The sequence below is a fragment of the Oryctolagus cuniculus genome, chromosome 14, assembly GCF_964237555.1.
Source record: "Oryctolagus cuniculus chromosome 14, mOryCun1.1, whole genome shotgun sequence".
NCBI classification, from domain to species: Eukaryota; Metazoa; Chordata; class Mammalia; order Lagomorpha; family Leporidae; genus Oryctolagus; species Oryctolagus cuniculus.
The window spans coordinates 74488596-74494691 of record NC_091445.1 but is presented as its reverse complement, the minus strand read 5'-3'; positions in this window follow the sequence as shown (position 1 = coordinate 74494691).

Sequence of the window (6096 nt, the reverse complement as noted above, 5' to 3'; positions counted from 1 at the left end):
CGGCATGGCTCCACTGTTGCAGCCAGTTAGGGAGTAAACCAGTGGATGGAAGATCTTTTTCTCTCTCTCTCTGCCTCTCCTCCCTGCGTGCAACTCTGTCTTTCAAATAAATAAATAACTCTTTTTTAAAACAAATAAAGATCATATCACCTGCAAAGAAAGATGATTATACTTCTTCTGTTCTGAGTTAGATGATGTTTATTTCCTAATCTTGCCAGTGGCTCTGACTAGAAATTCCAGTGTTCTATTATATAGAAATGACAAAGGGGAGCTTCCTTGACCTGATCCAAAAAGAAAAACTTTCAGCTTTACACTTTTGAGTATGGTGGTAACTGTGAGCACTTTTGAGTATGGTGGTAACGATATGGCCTTTAATATGTTGAGGCGTATGTTCCTTCTATGTCTAATTTGTTGAGAGTTTTTGTCCTTAATTGATTCTGAATGTTTTGAAGTACCATTTTTTCCCTGCACCTATGGAGATGATCACATCTTTATCTTACATTCTAGTAGTGTAGCATTTTACATGTGCAGATTTGCACGTGTTGAACCATCCTGGCATCCCAGGAATAAATTCCACTCAATTATGACCAATGTGCTGTTGAATCTGTTCTGCTAGTGTTTTGTTGAAGATTTAGCAGTTCTGTTCATCCAAGCATGTTGGTATGTAATTTTCTTTACATATAGTGTCTTTGTCTGGCTTTTATATCTGGATAATACTGGCTTTATAAAATAAGTTTGGAAATGTTTCCTTTTTTCATTTTCTTGGAAGAATTTGAGAAAGATTAGCATTAATTCCTGGAATGTTTGATAGAATTCACCCATGAAGCCATCTGGTCCTGAGCTTTTCCTTGTTACAATGTTTTTTACTGATGATTCAATCTCTCTGATCATTCTATGTATCCTCAGGTTTACTGTTTTTTCATGATTCAGTATTAGGAGGTTGTATATGTCTAGGATGTATCCTTTTCATCTAGCTTATTCAGTGTGTTGATATAAAATCATTCATAGTATTATGTTCCTTTGTGTTTCTGTGGAATCAATTGTAATATTTTCCCTTTCATTTATTATTTTATTTGAGTCGTCTTAGGCTAGTTAAGGGTTTGTCCATTTTGTTTATCTTTTCAAAAAACCAACTCCTGTTAATATTTTCTATTGCTTTTTCTAGCTTATATTTCATTTATTTCTGTTCTAGTCTTCATTATTTTCTTTCTTTGGCTAACTTTGAGCTTAATTTGTCCTTTTTATAGTTTTGTGTGATATAAAATAATGTTGTGTATTTAAATTTTTTCTTGATGCATAAATACACACATTTATCAAGTCTACTTTCTACTTAGAACTGCTATTGTTGCATACCATAAATTTTGGTATATTGTGTTTCCATTCTCTTTGTCTCAACATATTTTAAAATTTCCTTTTGGCCCATTTGTTGTCTAGGCATGTGTTGTTCAATTTCCACATTTAAAACTTTTCAATTTTCCTATTGATTTTAGTTTCATATTATTGTGGTTGGAAAATACAATATGATTTCAATCTTCCTAAGTTTAAGGTTTGTTTTGTGGCCTCATATATGATCTATCCTAGTCAATATTTTATGAGTGCTTGAGGAGAGTGTGTGTTCTCCTGCTGTTGAATGGAATGCTCTGAATAATTCTGCTAAGTCCATTTGGTTCCAAGTATTGTTCAAGTCTGCTCCTTTATGGATTTTCTGTCTGGATGAACTATCCATTGCTGAAAGCAGGGCATTGAAGTCCCCTAGCCTTGTACTGTTGTACTGCTGCCTACATTTTCAGTTGCCCCAATATTGAGTGCACATATTGGCAATTTTCTCTTGATGAATTGACAACTTAATTATAATTATTACCTTCTTTGCCTCTTGTGACAGTTTTTTACTTACGCTTTATTGTGTCTGATGAAGTATGGCCACCTGTTCTCTTTTGTTTACTATTTGCATGGAATGTCTTTTCCCATCCCTTCAGTTTTGGTCTCTGTGTATCTTTAATACCAAAGTGAGATTTTTCTTAATGCACTCAGCCATGTTATGCCTTTCATTTGGAAACTTTAATCCATGTACATTTGAAGTAATTATTGGTAGGTAATAGCTTACTATTGCCATTTTACTAGTTGTTTCATGACTGCTTTATAGTGTCTTAGTTCCTTTCTTTCTCTCTTCTGTGTTGCTTTGTGATTGGATTTTTTTGTAGTGGTATGGTTCGATTCCTTTCTTCTTTTGGTTTGGTTTGGTTCTTTTCAAGTTTTATGCATCTAGTTCAACTTTTTTTTTCTTTGTGGTTGCCATGAGGTTTACATAAAACATCATACACTTGTAACAATTTATTTTAGGCTGACAACTTCACTTTGATTTCTTATAAAAACTATACACTTTGACTTTCTTTCTGCATTTTATGCTTTTGACATCACAATTTACATCTTCTTGTATTGCCTATCCACTAACGAGTTTTTATAAGTATAATTATTTTTAATATATTTTTCTTTTAACTTTTATGCTGGAGTTAAAAGTGATTACACACATTATTAGAATATTCTGTATTTGCCTACACACTTACCTTTATGAGGAAGCTCTATATTTTCATGTTGCTAATCTCTGTCCCTTTGTTTCACCTTGAAGAGCCCTGCCTTTTTAAGGGAGTTTCAGTGACGATGAGTTCCCTTACTTTAATCTGGAAAACTCTTTTCTCCCGTTCATTTCTGCAGTTCAGCTTTGCTGTGAAGTACTCTTGTTTGGCAGATTTTTTACTCTGCTAACCTGCAAGGCTTCTATTGACAAATCTGCTTATAGTCCTAAGGGGTACCCTTGCATGTGACAAGTCACTTTTGCTGCTCCCAAGATTGTCTTTATCATTGGCTTTTATAAAAGGATGTATTTATTTTGGGATTCAAAGTTACAGGGAGAGACACAGAGAAAGAGAGCTCTTCTATCCACTGGCTTAATCACCAAATAACAGCAAAGGCTGAGTCTGGGCCAGACAGAAACCAAGTGGTAGGAGCTTCATCTAGGTCTCCCACATAGGTTGCAGGGACCCAAACACTTGAGTCATCTTCTGTTGCTTTTCCCACGCCATTAGCAGGGAGCAGGATTGGAAGTAGAGCAGCTGGGACATGAACCGGTGCCCATTTAGGATGCCAGTGTCACAAGCCACAGCTTAACCCATTATGTCACAATTCTGGTACCTGTCATTGACTTCTAATATTTATTTGAAAGGCAGAGTTACAGAGAGTGAGAAAGAACCAGAGAGAGAGAGAGGGAGAAAGAGAGAGAGATCTTCCATCTGCTGGTTTACTCCCCAGGTGGCTGCAACTGGTACTCAAACAAGGGCTCACGTGAGATGCTGGTATTGAGTTGGTGGCTTAATCTGTTGCACTATGATGCTGACCCCTATAAATAAATTTTTTTTAAGATTTATATTCTTATTTATTTGAAATGCAGAGTTACAGAGAGACAGAGGCAGAAAGGGGGGGATCTTCTACCCACTGGTTCACTCCCCAGATGGCCGCATTGGCCAGAGCTACACTGATCCAAAGCCAGGAGCTTCTTCTGGGTCTCCCATGTGGGTGTGGGGGTCCAAAGACTTGGACCATTTTCCGTTGCTTTCCCAAGCCATAACAGAGAGCTGGATCAGAAGTGTGGCAGCCAGAACTTGAACTGGTGCCCATGTTGGATGCTGGCACTGCAGGCAGTGGCTTGACCCACTATGTCACAGTGCTGGCCCCTAATTAAGTTTTGACAATTTGTTTATACTGTGTCTTGGTGAAAAGGTTGAAGTCTTTACTTCAGTCTTTCTAAAGTTCTTTGGGCTTTAAGCATCAGAATATTCATTTCCTTCCCCAGATTTGGGAATTTCATGATCATCATTTCTTTAAATAAACTTTTCTTGCTCTGTTCCTTCTAAGAATCCAAAATGCATATATTGGTTTGATTGATGGTGCTCACTACTCCTATGGATTTTCTTCACTATTTTTCTTTGCTTTTCTCTGACTACTTTCAAATGATCTTTGAGTTTGTACTACTTCTGCTTGATCAAGTTTGTTGTTGATATTCTCCATTGTACTTTCTAGTTCATTACAGTCTTTAAAGGAAGAGACTTTATCTTCCCATAAAGATTTATTTAGTTACTTATTTGAAAGGAAGAGTAATAAGAAACAGAGAAGAAGAGATATTCCATCTGCTGGTCACTTTCAAAATGCTTGCAACAGCTGGCTCCAGTTCAGCCTGAAGCCAGGAGCAAGGACCTCCTTCTAGGTCTCCCACTTGGGTGACAGGAACCCAGGTGCTTGGACCATCATTTGCTACCTCCCAGGTACATTAGCAGGAAGATGGATCAGAAGCAGAACAAGAACTTGATTCCAGGAAGTCTAATATGGGGCATGAGAATCCCAAGTGGCAGCTTAACCAATTGCACCATGATGCCCTCTCCAAGTTCATTGCATTTTTCAGTTCTAGAATTTGTTCGGATCTCTTTTATGGTTTCTATCTCTTTTTTGAATAAATTGTAGTTTTCCTGATATTATTAGTTGTCTATCTTTGTTTTCTTGAGGCTTACTGAACTTCTTTACGATGATTATTTTGAATTTCTTTAAAAGATTCATTTATTTATTTGAAAGGTGGAGTTACAGAGGCAGAGGCAGAGACACAGAGAGAGGTCTTCCATCCATTGGTTAACTCCTGCAGTGGCTGGAGCTGAGCTCATCCAAAGCCAGGAGCCTGGAGCTTCTTCCAGGTCTCCCACATGGGTGCAGGAGTCCAAGGAGTTGGGCCATCTTCCTCCGCTTTCCCGGGACCATAAGTAGAGAGCTGGGTCTGAAGTGGAGCAGCTGGCACTTGAACTGGTGCTATATGGGATGCCAGCATTTCAGGCAGTAGCTTTACCCATTACGCCACAGCACCAGGCCCCTAACTGAATTTTTGTCAAGCAATGCAAACATATGCATTTCTTTGGGGTCAGCTATTGGAGCTTTATTTTGCTCCATTGGTAGTGTCATGTTACCTCAATATTTTTTGTGTTCTTTAAAATTTGCATTGCTTTCTTCTCAGTTGAATGAGCAGTCACTGTCTCCAATCTTTTTATACAACTAATTAAATTATTTGAAAAGCAGAGTACTAAGGTGGGGGGAGGGTGGAGAGAGAAATCTTCTACCTGTAGGTTCACTCCCCTAAATGCCCACAAGAGCCAAGGCTGGGCCAGGCAGAAGCCAGGGGCCTGGAAACACCATCTGGATCTCCAAGGTGGGCAGCAGGGACCCAAGTACTTGGGCCATCATTTTCTTCCCTCCTAGGTGCCCTAGCAAGAAGCTGGATTTGAAACATAAGTAGCTGGGACTTTAACCATAACTCTGATATTGGATGCAGTCATCCAAAATGGTGGCTTAACCCACTGCACAGCAATACTACCCTTTCTCTGGTCTTTACTGACTGGTTTCAGCAAAGAAATACCTGCATCAAGTAGCCAGACTAGGGAATTTAGGAGTCTCTCAGAACTTTCATATAAATGTACCTACTTCATTTATCTTGTGGAAATCTTGGGATACTGTGCCTTCTCTTCACTCTGCAAATCCAGGCTTGTTACTGGAAGCCTCTGTATATTTTATATAGCTTGTGCCCTGGTGGTGGTTAAGGTCTGCACCTTCCTCTGCCTCAGTGTCATTGATATAACATGTCTACAGCCATACCACCCTGAACGCGCCCGATCTCGTCTGATCTCAGAAGCTAAGCAGGGTCAGGCCTGGTTAGTACTTGGATGGGAGATATAACTCAGTCGTGCCTGTACCCCAATGCAATCTGCCGAGGATTGCATGCACTAGGCACAGGGAAAGGGGAGGTGATGCACAGAGCATGGGGCACATTTGTTGGTTATTTGGGAGTCTACAAGTAATGTACCTAGGGCCTTATGGCTGAGGTTCCTAGTAGAGCCCACCAGTCACTGATAGGACCTGCAGTGGTTATTGAGCTGTTTGCTCAGAGCCCATACCTCAGTTCCCTGAGAATAGCTGTCCTGACTATTCAGCCATGTCAAGCCCCTCAGTGTTCTGTTCGGGGCAAGATAGAAGTGGGCCTCCTGGGCAGTGTCCCACAGGACTAGG